The following is a 17,976-nucleotide window of genomic DNA, read 5'->3' as shown; positions in this document are numbered from 1 at the left end:
GGCTTCTAGGGTGGTCATAAGGCTTGACCCAACCTCGTGACTGTGGTGTCAGTGGATGGTACCTTCATTCTTCATTGGGAAAGAAAGAATACATAACAATGATAGTAATATGAGAATTACATAGATGTTTCTGATCTTAAATGTCGTTCAAGAATCATTGTAGAAAATCTGGAGATTATGATAATATCTGACATTTATGGCCTGCTTTACTACATGCCGAAGACTAGTCTAAGCATTTCTCATTTAAACTTCAGAACAAGGTAATGCAGTATGATTGAGGTAAGTGCTAGAATGGTTCCCTCACATTATAGAAGAGAACCAGGTTACCTGACTTGCCCAAAGTCACATTATTGGGAAGTGGGAGCTAGGATTTGAATCCAGTGCAGGGGCCAAGGGAAAACCTCCCCTTCGCCCTCTGAAGGTTTACTGCAAAATCAACTCAAAAAAGGCAGATTAATAGACTGGGCGCACTGGGTATAATCTGAGCACTTTGGGAGGCTGAGGCTGGAGGATCGCTTGAGGCCAGAGGATCACATGGGTCCAGGAGTTTGAGGCCAGCCTGGGCAACATAACGAGATCACCATCTCTACGAAAACATTTTTTTAAATACTAGGTGTGGTGGCACATGCCTAATTTTTAGTTGTGGTGGTACATGCCTAAAACATTTTTTAAAAAATTCAGGAGTGGTGGTACGTGCCTGTCATCTCAGCTACTCAGGAGGCTGAAGTGGGAGGGTTGCTTGAGCCCAGGAGTTCAAGGTTACAGTGAGCTATGATTGTGCCACTGCACTCCAGCCTAAACAACGGAGTTAAGACCCTGTCTAAAAAAAAAAGCCTCGCCACTGAACTCCAGTCTAAGTGACAGAGCGAGACTTTGGCTCTAAAACAAAATGAAATAAAGAACCACATATGCAACAGCCTGGTAGTCATTTCTTCTTAGATATCCCACAGGCCCCCTATACTCAGTATGTCCAACACACTGATAACTAATCCTCTTGACTCTGCTGAGAGAGAGCATTAAAATATATATAATAGGCCAGGCATGATGGCTCATGCCTGTAATCTCAGCACTTTGGGAGGCCAAGGCAGGCAGATCACAAGGTCAGGAGTTCGAGACCAGCCTGGCCTACATCGTGAAATCCTGTCTCTACTAAAAATACAAAAATTAGCCAGGCGTGATGGCATGCACCTGTAATCCCAGCTACCTGGGAGGCTGGGGCAGGAGAATTGCTTGAACCCGGGAGGCAGAGGTTGCAGTGAGCCGAGATCGCACCACTGCACTCCAGCCTGGGCAACACAGCAAGACTCCGTCTCAAAAAAAATTTATAATAGTAATAAATTAAAAGGCAGATTAAGTGGAGAAAAGGCATACAAATTTATTGTGCACATGGAGGAGAACCATAGAGTGATTACCAATCCCCTCAGTGGGGTACAGAAGCCTTGAGGTTACAGAAAGACTGGGGCTTGGATCTTGGCAAAAAGATTATGGCATGGGGAGAAGAGGAGGCCTGGCTGGCAAAGGCGTTCTTGTTACATAGGAGAAATCTCAGAGATAGCAGCTCTCAGACAGAATAGATGGTAAATGTTTCTTTCAGACCTTTAAAGGTATCAGACTCTCAGTTTTTCCTAGATATGGACAAGAGAGAGCCTCAGAGAAAGCCTGGCTGCATCAACGTAGTTTTTCTCTGCAGATGCAGATCTTCGCCACATGAGACAGCTTTGTAGGGCTGCTTCTGTTTGCAGGCCCTGTGAACAGCCATCTCAAAACATGTCAAAGAAATATATTTTGGGGTAAAATATGTTGATTCCTTCACTGGGCTTGAGGTGCCCCACTCCCAAGTTTGAGAGAAGAATCTGGGAGAGGTTTGGGAGATTTTTTTCTTTCCGGTTTTAATTGCACTCTGTTTCCTCCAGAGTTTACAGTTATTATTATTACTGTGTGATCTAATTATGTGCAAGCAACATAATCACAGAACTGATTATGCCTCTGAAAATTGGAAGGGAATATTTTGGGGGAAAAACCCAAATTGAGAAATGACTGAGTTTATAGCCAGTAACAGCTGTTGTTTTTAGGAAGTTAAATCGATTTCTTTTGCTCAAAGAGTTTAACTTCCTGAAGAGATGTACCCTGTTTTCTATGTGTGCAAAGGCAGTCTGTGTACGTGATGACACTCCATACGGGCCTGATGGCGCTCAAACAAAAGGCCAGGCCAGCAGGCATCAGAAGCTTTTCCTTTCCCCCAGTTTCCTGTTTCCAGATCGTATTCCAAAGCTATCATTTCTACTTACCTTGAAGACCTTCAGTTTTCCCTGTTTCCTTCTTCTACTCCCTGAGCCTCTCCCTATGAGATCCCTAGAGTGTGGTTGTAATGGCCTCCTCTAGCGGATGCCCAGGCCCCAGTCTGCTCTGCTCCACACTTCCCCCTAGGGGCAGTTCTCTGCCTGCGTCCATGCCACCCCCTGCTTCTAAACCTTCCAGCGATCCTCAATACCAGCCGCCTATAAAGTACAAAGGCCTTGCACTTTATAGTTGGCCTTCAGGGAGGGCACAGTTTGCAGCCAGTACTGCCTACCAGCACACTTCTGTTTCCTTCAGCTCACCAAAGCTTTAGCCATGAGAGTTTATCATTCCTTCCTCATCTTCCTGTCCACGCCTGTGCTTCCAGATGGTCATTCACACTGTGCCCTCTGCCAGGAATGCCTTAGTCTCATTTCCAACCTCACAGCCACCTTAGGAGACAGCTCTTGTGGCATAGATGTTAAGATGGAAGGTTCTGGAGTCAGGCTGCAGGATTTGTATACTAATTCTGCCCAGGGTGTGCAGCCTGTGCAGTCACATAGGAGCCACACTAAGGAGGGCTCTGGGCTTGGTTTTTTGCTCTGCTACCACCATCTTGAAATTCTTAATCATTTTTGAACCAGGGCACTGGACTTGCAAACTATGTAGCCAGTTCTGCTTCTGACACTGACAAACTGTCTAACCATAAAATCAGGATGACAGTGAAGGCTTAGAACAGGGTCAGGCACTTTGGAAGTGGTCAGTGAATGGGAGCTATCATTATCCCCATCTTACACACCAGGAAAGAGGCTCAGTGAGTTGCTCCACGCCCCACAGCTGTCACGTGACAAACGGTGACGTGGCTTACTTTCACTTCCCACGACGATGTGAACTTTCCTACGTAGCCCTGACTCTTTGTAGCACGTGGTCATGTCTGCTCTCAGTGTATTATGTGGCAGTATTTAAAGGCTGCTTGTACTGGCCTTGTTCCTTTAGAAGTAAGCAAAGCGCAGAGTTAGTATTTCTCACACTTGAAAAATGAGAACAGTACATCAGTGACTGCCTTAAACACCCAAATCCAATTATGACCTTTGCTGAGACAAAGATGCTGGCATCAGAGTCTGGGGTCTGGGGCTCTGTGAACCCACACACCATGCCTGTCCCTCTTCATTCTGGAGCCAGAATCCTCCCTTTCCCACAAAAGACAAAAGATGCTAACAGATGCACGCTGGTTTCCGGAGGAAAAGGCCACTTCTGTGAGCCAGTGGGAAGACGGGAAGTCTTGGTCTTTCCTGCAGGAAGGGGGTAGGTAGCTCAAGATACTACCAGGAGATGCTTTTAATTCTGCAACAGTGACAGCTCAGCATCGTGATTCCTGGTGGTGCTGGGGTGCAGTACTATTGTTAATGTCAGCTCCCATTCATTCATTCATGTATTTTCACACTCACATTCTGAATGCAGTTATTATGCTGTGGTCTTGGGGAAGGAGCTGTGCTAGTGGAAAGTGATGCAAAGTGAAAAGAATATTCTTGCCACTTGGGGATTATGGAGGAGACCAGCAAGTATGCAAAGATTCGCAACCATCTGGTGAGTGCCTAAAGCCAGATATTATCAGAACCTGGGTAAAACCAGAGGCCTAGAAAGGGCAGGAAAAACATGGCTCCCTCAAGAGGTGAAATTTGAGCTGAGATTTGAGGGATGAGGAGACCTGATTGCCAGTCCCGTTGGATTCATTTCCTATCCCTGTAGTAGCAAAGGACTACAGATCGAGCAGTTTAACCAACACAAACTGATCATCGTAAAGTTCTGGAGGTCAGAAGTCTCACTGGGCCAAAATCAACGTACCTGGCAGGCTACATCTTTTCATGGAGGTTCTGGGGGAGAAGCTGCTTCCCTGCCTTTCCAGCTTCTAGAGGCCATCTAGATTCCTTGCTTCCTCCATCTTTAAAGCCAGCAATGTCACATCTTTCTGACCAGTCCTGCATAGTCACATTTCCCCCGACTCTCCTCTTGAGCTGCCCTCTTTCACTTTTAAGGGCCCTTGTCACTACACTAGGCCCACCCGGATAATCCAGGATGATCTCCCTACTTGGAGGTCACCTGACTAGCAGTATTAAATCCATCTGCAGTCAGAATTCCCTTTTGCCATGTAATCAAATATTCATAGGTTCCAGGGATTAGGATGCAGACATGTTTTGGGGGCTGCTACTCTGCCTACTATGCCCATTTTGTAGATTACTTGCTGTGTGCCCCTGAGCAATTTTGTCCAGTCTCTCTGAGCCTGAGGCTTCTCGTCTGTAAAACATAGAAATAAGACCCGCCCTGCCCATCTCACCTGAGAATGTAATGAGATAGTGTTTGTAAAAATGCTTTAATAATGGCAAAGGTCTCTGTCAGCATAGATGTTCCTATAAGGGGGAAGGGCAGGGGATAACATCCTGAGTGTCTGCTGCATTCTAGGTAGGTACTAGGAGATGGGTTATCCCAGATGGCGCATACCTCTTCCCAATTCCACATTCAGAGCTGTCACATTGGTGTCTTGAGATCTGCCATGGTGAGAGTATTTACACCATGGAAATACTCCAAATCAGGGCTGCCCCCACCACCTTGAGAGCCAGCTGTTAAACATTTACCAGCACATGACAGGTTTATTCCATTTATTTCAGAAAAACCACCTGAAGGGGCTTTTATTCCTTTATAGTATAGCTAGGCAAGTCAAGCTCACAGCCAGTGATAAACCCACCTAAGATCTCACAGCTGGTAAGAGTGACTGAGTGTTGAGGCTGGCCTGTCATACTCCAAAGTTGATTTTTCCACTGTACCCTCAAAACCATTCTGCACTCCTCCAATTCTGCCTACCCTTGTCAGGTTTGATTACTCTAACTAACCAAGAGAATTGTGGGACTTAATAGCAGGTTCAAAACTGTGACTGTCATGCCTAAGGTGGTGGATGGCCATGTTTTGGCTGTGGAAGTGCAGTTTCCTGGGGGCTCACCTGGGTCACTGCCAACTTGACCTAAATCAAGTTTAAAGCCTTCCACCCTAGAGCTTAGGCAGCATATGAAAATACTGAATTCTCCACTGTCAACTGCAGAGGGTTAAAAGGGATTTGATGTAAACAAATTGCCAGGTCACACAAAAGTCAAAGTGCCACATGGCTTCCTCTTAGACAACCTGGAAGTGTTTGAAGGTCAGCAAACACAAATGCTTCATTCAGAAGTGAACAAAGCAAATAGCAGGCTAGCATTATTGACCTATGGGAGCAGAATTAATGGTGGCAATTGGAGATTTAAAACAAAACCAAACTGACTCGACTTTATGTTCCATTTTAATTAGGTTCCTATTTCTCTGCGTACTAACTTTGTTTTATTAAGTTTTGGGTTTTATTTTAAATGTGCTCAAAGCATAAGACATCTAAAGTAGTTAGTGGGCGTGAGGAATTAATTGACCCAGGAGCAAAGACTGCACATCTGACAATGGTTCTCAGTCTTGGCTGTACATGGGAACCACCTGGGGACCTTTCAAAACTCCAGCTGCCCTGGTTGCATGCAGACCAGTTAATCCAAATCTCGGGGGCAGGGGATCGGCGGGGGGGGTGGGGGGGGTCCCTGGCATTGGTCCTTGCGGATTGAAGCTCCCAGGTGATTCCCGTGTGCAGCCAAGGTCAAGAACCACTACTCCTGTAGTTTATTTCCCTTATTCCCACTTGGCGTTTCTATTTTTTGAGTTTTCTGTTGTGTATAGTCTGTTTGGGAAAAGCATTGTGTGCAGTTACATGAGAGGTCCTGACACCACAGAAGGTGAAAAGGCCTCAGGGCGTTTCCTAGTGGGTGTTTCAGAGAATAAAGAATCCCTACACCTAGAAAACCAGTTCTCCCACTCACCAGGAGTGACATCACCAGGAGCCAATAAAAAATTTCCACTTGAGTTTACCGGTTAAGCCCTCAATTGATTGAACCTAGAAATTGCTAGACAAACTGTGAAGGATTAGGTTCCTCCAAACTGCTCCTTTTAGGAGGCCCATTCTCTGATTTACACTAGATCTAGCCTCTTACCAGTCCTCTCAGTTTCAATGCATTTATTCTGTGGCTGTTGTAGTATTGGCAGCAGGAGGATTTGAGTCCGCAGGCAGATGAGAAGCCAAGTTTCAGAGAAAAAACAATGCAGATTCCACACCCTGAGCTTGAGTCTAAAACCAAAGCCTAAAGGCTGTAGGCAAATTGTTGCTGCCCCCTATTGGCAGTGATTGGTGTTGACACATGAGAAAGAGTCCAAGCCCCCTGGTGGTAAATCTCAGCTAGGCCCATCCCTTGCTGTCGCTCCACATTCCACTAACAATGCTGTAGGCACAAAAGAATCCCCCCTTAAATATATCAGATGGGAGTTGTGAAAGGAAAATAAATCTTGGGACCCCAAAATCACTAAGCTAAAGGGAAGTCAAACTGGGAACTGCGTCAAGCAAACCTGCCTCCCATTTTATTCCTAAATAAGACAGCTACAAAGATTAAAAAAAAAAAGACATACCTCTCTCACAATTTGCCCACAAGGAAATTCCTCGTGGACAAAGGACAGACAGAGCTCAAAGTCATCCCTCTGAGGCTCATGTGAGACAAATGCATATCTGATTGCTTCCTCTGCCCTGTCGTTTCACCAAGCCAGACCAGGCATAAGTGACTATTCCGCCACCCTCCTCTCCCATGTGGATTGTATATTCAGTGAAAGGCTAATCAGAGACCCAATAGAATGCAACAAATGTTTCTTATCTACCTGTGACCTGGAAGCCCTCTCCCCTGATTCGAGTTGTCCTGCCTGTCTGGATGGAACCAATGTATACCTTACACATATTGATTGATGTCTCATGTCTCCCTAAAATGTGTAGAACCAAGCTGCGCTCTGACCACCTTGGGCCCATGTAGCCAGGACCTCCTGAGGCTGTGTCATGGGTGCATCCTTAATCTTGGCAAAATAAACTTTCTAAATTGACTGAGGCCTGTCTCAGATATTTTGGATTCACAAATTGGTAACCATGAAGGGATTCTGAGTGGAGGTACCCCCGACCTTTGACAAATCTACTGTTGGTGCTTGGTACCAGCTTGAGCTATCTTTATGGCTTAAGCCAGTAGGACAATTGGCTGAGGCCTGGGAGACACCCCCACCCCCGACCAAGAGAATCCCTGATCTCTCCAAATTTGGTTGAGATCTAAAGTTTATTTTGCTGTATAACTCCTTTTCTGGAGTTTCACTTGCTCCCAACAAGGAAGGCAAGTTTTCCTGCTTCCATGATGAAGAGTGCAGGTAACTCCTTTCTGGAATTTCAGCTCACTTCCAACAGGGAAGGCGAGTTTGAGTTTTTTCCTGCTTCAGAGATGGTAGAGAGCAGTGTTCAGCCTGAGCCCCATTCCTAGGTAAGTAGCTGAATTGGGCTTTTGTCTTGGCTAAAGTTAACAATCAGCTGGTGGCCGGGCGTGGTGGCTCACACTTGTAATCCCAGCACTTTGGGAGGCCGAGGCGGGCGGATCACGAGGTCAGGAGATCGAGACCACGGTGAAACCCCGTCTCTACTAAAAATACAAAAAATTAGCCGGGCGTGGTGGCGGGCGCCTGTAGTCCCAGCTACTCGGAGAGGCTGAGGCAGGAGAATGACGTGAACCCAGGAGGCGGAGCTTGCAGTGAGCCGAGATTGCGCCACTGCACTCCAGCCTGGGCGACAGAGCGAGACTCTGTCTCAAAAAAAAAAAAAAAAAAAAAAAAAAAATCAGCTGGTTTTAATTTATCCTTACCATTAGAGCGCTCAGTAACCATATATTAGGTTGGTGCAAAAGTAATTGCGGTTTTGCATTATTTTTAATGGCAAAAAGCACAATTATTTTTGCACCAACCTATAAATTGTGGCATTGTTTGCTTTGCTCAGCTGTTTTTTGTTGTTCTTTGTTTGTTTGTTTTGGTTGTTGTTTTGGTCTTTTTTTCATTGGTTTCACTCGCGTCTGTGTGAAGAGACCACCAAACAGGCTTTGTGTGAGCCAACAAGGCTGTTTATTTCACCTGGGTGCAGGTGGGCTGAGTCCAAAAAGAGAGTCAGCGAAGGGAGATAAGGGTAGGGCCGTTTTATAGGATTTGGGTAGATAAAGGAAAATTACAGTCGAAGGGGGTTGTTCTCTGGCGGGCATGAGTGGGGGTCACAAGGTACTCAGTTGGGGAGCTTCTGAGCCAGGATGAGCCAGGAGAAGGAATTTCACAAGACAATGTCATCAGTTAAGGCAGGAACAGGCCATTTTCACTTCTTTCGTGGTGGAATGTCATCAGTTAAGGCAGAAACCGGCCATCTGGATGTGTACGTGTAGGTCACAGGGGATATGATGGCTTAGCTTGGGCTCAGAGGCCTGACATTCCTGTCTTCTTATATTAATAAGAAAAATAAAATTAAATAGTGGTAAAGTGTTGGGACAGCGAAAATTTTGGGGGATGGTATGGAGAGATAATGGGCGATGTTTCTCAGGGCTGCTTCGAGCGGGATTAGGGGCGGCGTGGGAACCTAGAGTGGGAGAGATTAAGCTGAAGGAAGATTTTGTGGTAAAGGGTGATATTGTGGGGTTGTTAGAAGGAACATTTGTCATTTAGAATTATTGGTGATGGCCTGGATACGGTTTTGTATGAATTGAAAAACTAAACGGAATAGGAGAAGGAGAAAAACAGGTATTAAAGGACTAAGAATTGGGAGGACCTAGGACATCTAATTAGAGAGTGCCTAAGGAGATTCAGCATAGTCCTGCCAGCAAAGATTATTTATTTACTTCAAGAGTTTGGAGTGGCAGTTTGGGGATAGCACCAGGAGATATCAGCTGTGATGGCTTGGAGAAACAGCATAAACTGGCAGTGTAAACAAGAGCAGGGCATATATGAGTAGTTGAGAACGGTGAATAGGAGTATGACTAGACAGAAGATAGTAGGGATGATAAGTTTTTTGGGGGCACAGTCTAAGTTGGTCTGGTGTCTGGAACGAGACTGGGGCCTAATAAAAAGGAGCGTCTATACGGGAGCTCAAATGGGCTGTGCCTTGTAGCATTCTGAGGACAGGTCTGACTTCTGAGAAGGGAAAGTGGTACAAGTATTGTCTAGTCCTTTTTAAGTTGGTGGCTGAGCTTGGTGAGGTGTGTTTTTAAAAGACCTTTAGTCCATTCTACTTTTCCTGAAGATGGAGGACTGTAAGGGATATAAAGGTTTCACTGAATACTAAGAGCCTGAAAAACTGCTTGGCTGATTTGACTAATAAAGGCTGCTCTGTTATCAGACTGTATAGAGGTGGGAAGGCTAAACTGAGGAATTATGTCTGACAGAAGGGAAGAAATGACTGCGGTGGCCTTCTCAGACCCTGTAGGAAAGGCCTTTACCCATCCAGTGAAAGTGTCTACCTAGACCAAGAGGTATTTTAGTTTCCTGACACGGGGCATGTTGAGTAAAGCTCATTTGCCAGTCCTGGGTGGGGGCAAATCCTCGAGCTTGATGTGTAGGGAAGGGAGGGGGCCTGAATAATCCCTGAGGAGTAGTAGAATAGCAGATGGAACACTGAGAGGTCATTTCCTTGAGGATAGATTTCCACGATGGAAAGGAAATGAGAGGTTCTAAGAGGCGGGCTAGTGGCTTGTACTATTGCATAGCCTGCCTTTGCTGGTGTGTGGCGATTAGGCCTGGTGGAACTGCCATCAATAAATCAAGCGTGATCAGGGTGAGGAACAGGAAAGAAGGAAATATGGGGAAATGGGGTGAATGTCAGGTGGATCAGAGAGATACAGTCATGCGGGTCAGGTGTGGTATCTGGAATAATGTGGGAGGCCGGATTGAAGTCCGGGCCAGGAACAATGGTAATTGTGGGACTTAACAAAGAGTGAGTACAGCTGAAGGAGCCGGGGAGCAGAATGTATATGCGTCAGGTATGAGGAAGAAAATAGATTTTGGAAGTTATGAGAAATGTAAAGAGTGAGTTGAGCATAGTTTGTGATTTTGAGGGCCTCTAAAAGTATTAAAGCAGCGGCAGCCACTGCACGGAGACATGAGGGCTAGGCTAAAACAGTAAGGCCAAGTTGTTTGGACAGAAAGGCTACAGGGTGCGGTCCTGGCTCTTGTGTAAGAATTCTGACCGCACTAACCATGCCTAGGAAGGAAAGGAGTTGTTGTTTTGTAAGGGATTGAGGTTTGGGAGATTAATGGGACACGATCAGCAGGGAGATCACGTGTGTTTTTATGAGACTTATGCCGAGATAGGTAACAGATGAGGATGAAATCTGGGCTTGACTGAAGTAATGGGGGCTGTCTGTGAAGCCTTGCGGCAGTACAGCCCAGGTGATTTGCTGAGCCTAATGGGTGTCAGGGTCAGTCTAAGTGAAAGCGAAGAGAGGCTGGGATGACGGGTGCAAAGGAATAGTAAAGAAAGCATGTTTGAGATCCAGAAGAGAATAATGGGTTATAGAGGGAGGTATTGAGGATAGGAGAGTATATGGGTTTGGCACCACGGGGTGGATAGGCAAAACAGTTTGGTTGATAAGGCGCAGATTCTGAACTAACCTGTAAGCCTTGTCTGGTTTTAGGACAGGTAAAATGGGGGAATGATAAGGAGAGTTTATAGGCTTTAAAAGGCCATGCTGTAACAGGCGAGTGATAACAGGCTTTAATCCTTTCAAAGCGTGCTGTGGGATGGGATATTGGCATTGAGCGGGGTAAGAGTGATTAGGTTCTAATGGGATGGTAAGGGGTGCATGATCGGTTGCTAAGGAGGGAGTGGAGGTGTCTTATACTTGTGGGTTGGGGTGGGGAGATACAGGGGGAGGATGTGAAGGAGGCTTTGAACTGGGGGAAAAGGTGGCAATGAGGTGTGGCTGTAGCCCAGGAATAGTCAGGGAAGCAGATAATTTAGTTAAAGTGTCTCGGCCTAATAAGGTAACTGGGCAGGTGGGGATAACTAAAAAGGAGTGCTTAAAGGAGTATTGTCTAAGTTGGCACCAGAGTTGGGGAGTTTTAAGAGGTTTAGAAGCCTGGCCGTCAATACCCACAGCAGTTATGGAGGCAAGGGAAACAGGCCCTTGAAAAGAAGGTAATTTGGAGTGAGTTGCCTCCGTATTGATTAAGAAGGGGACGGACTTACCCTCCACTGTGAGAGTTACCCAAAGCATCTGTGATAGTCTACGGGGCTTCCGAGGCGATCAGGCAGCGTCAGTCTTCAGCCGCTAAGCCGAGAAGATCTGGGAAGGAGTCAGAGAGCCTTGGGCCGGAGTTCCAGTGGCTCTGGGAGTGGCTGCCAGGTGAGTTGAACAGTCCGATTTCCATCCGATTTCCAGTGGGGTCCCGCACAGATGGGACACGGCTTAGGAGGAGGAATCCTGGGCTGTGGGCATTCCTTGGCCTGGTGGCCAGATTTCTGGCACTTGTAGCAAGCTCCTGAGGGAGGCGGTTCTGGAGGAACGCCTGGCCACTGCGGTTTAGGCGTTTGGAAGTTCTTGTGTGCTGGAGATGTGGCTGGGGTTTGTCTCACAGTGGAGGCAAGGAATTGCAACTCAGAAATATGTTGCTACTTGGCTGTCTCTATTATTGTACACCTTGAAGGCGAGGTTAATTAAGTCCTGTTGTGGGGTTTGAGGGCCGGAATTTAATTTTTGGAGTTTTATTTAATGTCAGGAGCAGATTGGGTAATAAAATGTATATTGAGAATCAGACGGCCTTTTGACCTTTTAGGGTCTAGGGCTATACAGCGTCTCAGGGTTGCTGCCGAAGGAGCCATGAACTGGGTTGGGTTTTTCATATTTGATGAAAGAGCCTAAATGCTCACTGATTTGGGAGAGGTCTGATAAAGAAAAAGGGGCATTAACATTGACTATGCCTTTAGCTTCAGCCACCTTTTTAAGAGGAAATTGCTGGGCAGGTGGAGGAGGGCTACTCACGGAATGAAACTGTAAACCTGACCGGGTGTGAGGAGGGGAGGTGATAAAAAGATTACAGGGTGGAGGAGCGGAGGCTGAGGAAGAATTGGGGCCTAGCGGGCCTGGCGAGGAGCAGCCCGGGGAGGAGGGGAGAGGTCAGATGGGTCTGTAGAAAAGGAAGATTAGAAAGACTCAGCGACGCTTGGGGTTGGGACTGAGGGGACAGGTGGGAGGGAAAGAAGGAAGATTCAGGATGAGTTGCACTGGGCACAGAGACTAGGGAGAGACCGATGTGTAAAAGAATGCCTGGAAGTCAGGCACCTCAGACTGTTTGCCCATTTTATGACAAGAATTATTTCATGCGCGTCCGTGTGAAGAGACCACCAAACAGGCTTTGTGTGAGCCAACAAGGCTGTTTATTTCACCTGGGTGCAGGCGGGCTGAGTCCGAAAAGAGAGTCAGCAAAGGGAGATAAGGGTGGGGCCGTTTTATAGGATTTGGGTAGGTAAAGGAAAATTACAGTCAGAGGGGGTTTGTTCTCTGGCGGGCAGGAGTGGGGGTCTCAAGGTGCTCAGTGGGGGAGGTTTTTGAGCCAGGATGAGCCAGGAAAAGGACTTTCACAAGGTAATGTCATCACTTAAGGCAAGGACTGGCCATTTACACTTCTTTTGTGGTGGAATGTCATCAGTTAAGGCGGGGCAGGGCCTTTTCACTTCTTTTGTGATTCTTCAGTTACTTCAGGCCATCTGGGTGTATACGTGCAAGTCACAGGGGATGCGATGGCTTGGCTTGGGCTCAGAAGCCTGACAAATTATTTAGATCTTGCAGGATGGAAGAATTGAAAGTGCCGTTTTCTGGCTATTTGGAACCACTGTCGAGTTTGTATTGGGGTCAAGTGGCATTGCAGAAGAAAATAAGGCATTTAGGTTTTAGGTCAGGTGTGAGTTGAAGAGGTTTTAAGTTCTTGAGAGCACAGGCTAAGGGAGACGGAGGAATGGAGGGTGGAAAGTTGCCTATAGTGAAGGAGGCAAGCCCAGAGAAAAGAGAGAGTAGAGACACGGAGGGAAGGGGTTCCAGGATTCTTACCCTCCAGAAAAGCGGGAAAGGGGTCGGGGCACAGAAATAAGGGATCGGGGCGCAGAGATAAGAGGTTGGGGCGTGGAAATAAGGGATTGGGGATTCTTGCCCCCTAGAAAAGTGGGACTTGCTGCTAAGGGTGAAGGAGAAGGGGTTGAGGGGTTCTAGCCCCTCCCCCAGAAAAGTGGAGAAGGGGTAGAGACACGGAGAGAAGGGGTTGGGGTACTTGCCCCTTCCCCAGAAAAGCGGGACTTGCCGCTAAGGGTGAAGGACCAAGGCAGGCGTCCCTGGGTGGTCTGACACCGCTCAAACGTGGGTGAATAATCAGAGAGGCGTCCCTGCAATGATTAAACACCAAGGGAAGGCTGCCTTCCCAGTCCGTGACTGGCACCGGAGTTTTGGGTCCACGGATAAAACATGTCTCCTTTGTCGCTACCAGAAAATGAAAGGAATTGAAATTAAGAGAAGGGAGAGATTGAAGTGTGGCGCCAAGATTGAAAGGAGAAAGAGGTTGAGGGATAGTGAGGGAAGTTGGAGAAGAGAGTAAAAAGAGGCCGCTTACCAGATTTGAAATTGGTGAGATGTTTCTTGGGCTGGTCGGTCTGAGGACCTGAGGTTGTAGGTGGATCTTTCTCACGGAGCAAAGAGCAGGAGGACAGGGGATTGATCTCCCAAGGGAGGTCCCCCGATCCGAGTCACGGCACCAAATTTCATGCACGTCCGTGTGAAGAGACCACCAAATAGGCTTTGTGTGAGCCACATGGCTGTTTATTTCACCTGGGTGCAGGCGGGCTGAGTCCGAAAAGAGAGTCAGCGAAGGGAGATAAGGGTAGGGCCGTTTTATAGGATTTGGGTAGATAAAGGAAAATTACAGTCAAAAGGGGTTGTTCTCTGGCTGGCAGAGTGGGAGTCACAAGGTACTCAGTGGGGGAGCTTTTGAGCCAGGATGAGCCAGGAAAAGGAATTTCAGAAGACAATGTCATCAGTTAAGGCAGGAACAGGCCATTTTCACTTCTTTTGTGGTGGAATGTCATCAGTTAAGGCAGGAACCAGCCATCTGGATGTGTACGTGCAGGTCACAGGGGATATGATGGCTTAGCTTGGGCTCAGAGGCCTGACAGTTGGGTTTGACCGACTCTATCCAACTTGATCAAATCCGAAGGAAAGTTCCAAATTACGGGGAACAAGACCTCTGAATTGGCTAAATTCCACAGCTGAAAAAAAAAAAAGCAGGGAGAAAGAAAAACAGTCCAGCAAAAGGGGAAAAAAGAGAAAGGTTCTTGATTTCGACTACCCTGAGGGCTTTATTTACATAATAAGGCCAGTTTTTGTTAGCCAAGCCAAACGGAAAGAGCAATGGCTGTCGCCCCATGCAGCAGTTCCATAGCTAAGCTTCTGCCCCCACTTTTTTTTTCATCAAGACAGTCTGGGTTTGGTTTCTAAAGCCCTTTCTGGTTTGATATTTGTGTTACTTTTGAAACATCAGCAATTTATCCTAGTTAAAATATGGTAATGAGATTTAAAAGGTTTTTTTTTAATGGAGCTCAATGGTTAAAAGTCAGCTTAATTAAAAGCTAATATCCAAGATGATGATGATGATGTGTGTGTGTGTGTGTGTGTGTGTGTGTCTGTATTTAAAAAGGTTGTTATGGGTTTTTTTTTCTCTCCTAGGACCTTGTTTTTTTTTTTTTTTTTTTTTTTGAGAAAGTTGTTTTCTTTTCTCAGTAGACTGAATTCTGTTTTCGCCATTTACCTCTGCTGTCTCTACATTATTTTGCCACCCTCTGCTGCATGAGGGGACTAATACAGTTTCTAATAGCATGGGATTCCTTAAAGAAAACAGACAGTGCCAGACTCCCTTTTGGGCAGAAACCTCTGTTTTTCCTTATGGAACACCAAGAGCATAAAGAGACAAGTTCATCTCAGATCTTAAACTGCTTTTTTTATTGTGTTACCTGATTTCTTTCTTTCTTTCTTTTTTCTTTTTTTTAACTAAAATAGTTATTATAACAGAGGTTTATCTTGGGTGTTTAAAGTAAAGAAGATAGTTTAGACACTTAGAGAAATGTCTTTTAAAAAAAAAAAGCGCACTGTAAAAGCATCATGTGTTCTAGTCCCATAATAATTCTCTCTTTTTGGAGACCCAGGATTCAATGGGCTCTCTGCCCAGAGCTCAGAGATCCATTTAAAAGATAGAGACTAAATGTATTTAATAGAACTACCTATCTAAATAAAATTTGTTTCCTTATACAATCCTGATAGATTTCTATAAATTTATGTTTGATTTGGCATTTGTTTTTAATCTCCTAGCAGCACCAGACTCTCTCTCTCTACCTTGAGATATAAATTTCAATATCTGATTTTTCACCTGAGAGCTATTCCTTTGATATGGAAATTTGGGGCTATCTAGCTGACAACTACCTAGGGTAATAAAATGGGTCATCAAGAAACTGGAAGTCTAAAATAGGAGGAAAAAGAAGAGGTCTTATGAATCTATAAGGTCTATCTGCGTGTCTAATATATCTATTTATGTGTCATGTATATAATGTTTCACTACTAAAAATACATGAACAAGCTCTGATTAATTGGCTTAAAGGAAAAAAAGTACTTAAATATTTTTTTTTTCTTTGAGACAGAGTCTTGCTCTGTTGCCCAGGCTGGAGTGCAGTGGCATAATCTCAGCTCACTGCAACCTCTACCTCCTAGGTTCAAGTGATTCTCGTGCCTCAGCCTCCCAAGTAGCTGGGATTATAGGATTGTGCCACCACGGCTAATTTTTGTATTCTTAGTAGAGACGGCGTTTCACCATGTTGGCCAGGCTGGTCTTGAACTCCTGACCTCAAGTGATCTGCCTACCTTGGCCTCCCAAAGTGCTGGGATTACAGATGTGAGCCACTGCACCCAGCCAAAATCAAATTATCAGAAAAAAATACTTTAAGCCAAATGCTTTTTCAAGTTCATATGACTTAAGTAAATTTTTAATAAATAAGCTGGTTTTGAAAGTATTCATGAAATAGAATTAGAAGTGGCTTCAGAATTGTCAACATACATTATTGTTTAGATTTATTGGTAAAGTGGTTTTATATTTTATCGCTGCTACATGTTAAAATTTGGCATGAGGGTTGTAAAGCTATGAATGCAGCCCAAAGGAAAATTATCTTTATGTAAACTTTGATAAATAAAGCATTTAATATTGTTCAATTAATGAAAACAGCTAAATCCTGAGTTATTGGCAAAAAAAAAAAAAAAAAACACCAAAAAAACTATTTATCTAACCTTAAGGTTCTCACTTAGGAAAACCTGAAATTCACAGGTTATAAAATGGTTAACAGGGAAATAACTTTAAATGATAACTATCACAGTTTTTATAAGTAATCTGGGTAAACTATGTTAAAAATTAATTAGGTAAATGTAATGAGATAAATGCTTATAAATAAACTTATAAAATTTAAAATCTAAAGTTAAATAATAGATATTCATTGAATGTCTGGGTCATTTCCAATTTTTTTAAGTGATAAGAAAACATTTTTTCTAAAAAAAAAAAAAAAGAAATGTGTTCTTATTTAAAGGAAAATAATTTTTGTCTAATTCAAAGTTTATTTAAAAGTTATTTAGAAAACAAAGTAATGGTAACCAGTAAATAAAAGCAATGTAAAAAAAGTTATAAATGTAAAGAGGTATTTTTGGCAAGAAAGGTTAAAAACAAAATAATTTTATATGAGAAAAAATATTGTATGGTAAATTTTTGTCCTAGAATAAAATGACTGGTTGTTTGAGAAAGAGATAAGTTCAGGACAATCCACAAAGTCCACGCATGTCATGAATATCATGAATGGCCTGTGTAAGTTGTAATAAGGTTTGTAAAAAGAGAATTTATGGAAAAAAAGGGTCTTTATGATCAACTTGCCTAAAATTAAAAGGAAATTATTTATGATGGTCTTTCTAGAGATCGGGCTTTAATATTTAAAGAGCACTTATACACTAAAGAATTGGGTAGAACAATGGAATTTTCTTCTGTTTTTTTTTTTTTTTGAGATGGAGTTTCGCTCTTGTTGCCCAGGCTGGAGTGCAGTGGCTTACTGCAACCTCCGCCTCCCAGGTTCAAATGATTCTCCTGCCTCAGTCTCCCAAGTAGTTGGGATTACAGGCATGTGCCACCATGCCTGGTTAATTTTGCATTTTTAGTAGAGACAGGGTTTCACCATATTGGCCAGGCTAGTCTCGAAATCCTGACCTCAGGTGATCCACCCGCCTCAGCCTCCCAAAGTGCTAGGATTACAAGTGTGAGCCACCATGCCCGGCCTGGAATTTTCTTAAGGTATTGGTTTATTCTTAATAAAATTACCAGAGATTTTAATTTTTTTGAACCCAAAGTTCACCTTTTTTGTGTATTGCTATTTTCAGCTTTCTCTCCCTTTTTAAAAGGCCTGAAATAATAACTCTATCCTTCAACTCATTTTCAGCTCCTGTAAGATTTTTTTTTCCCTTAGGTTCTAACTGTTTGTTGAAGTCTGATGCTAAAAATGTTTTATAAATGTCTAAAGGAAATATTTTATTCCAACATAACATTCTGTGCTCTTGGCTTTAAATTGTTCTATGAATCCAAAAATTTTCACTTATTACCCAAGAAACACTCTTCTTATGTCTGATTAATTAACATACCCTTTTCATTAGTTTGACTTGCAGGTTATCTAAATGGACACCCATAGGAACA

General features: G+C 44.3%; 1 long non-coding RNA gene across 1 annotated transcript in view; it reads left to right on the top strand.

Annotated features, from left to right (window-relative positions):
• Positions 1-11,456: 11,456 nt before the first annotated feature.
• Positions 11,457-17,976, top strand: part of LOC105738512 — a 38,095-nt gene continuing 31,575 nt past the window's right edge. Inside the window, exon 1 of the long non-coding RNA XR_004028704.1 lies at positions 11,457-11,570. This is a non-coding gene — a long non-coding RNA (uncharacterized LOC105738512). The remainder of the gene's footprint in view (positions 11,571-17,976) is intronic.

The sequence above is a fragment of the Nomascus leucogenys genome, chromosome X, assembly GCF_006542625.1.
Source record: "Nomascus leucogenys isolate Asia chromosome X, Asia_NLE_v1, whole genome shotgun sequence".
In the NCBI taxonomy this organism is placed as follows: Eukaryota; Metazoa; Chordata; class Mammalia; order Primates; family Hylobatidae; genus Nomascus; species Nomascus leucogenys.
This window is presented reverse-complemented; position numbering and strand designations above follow the sequence as displayed.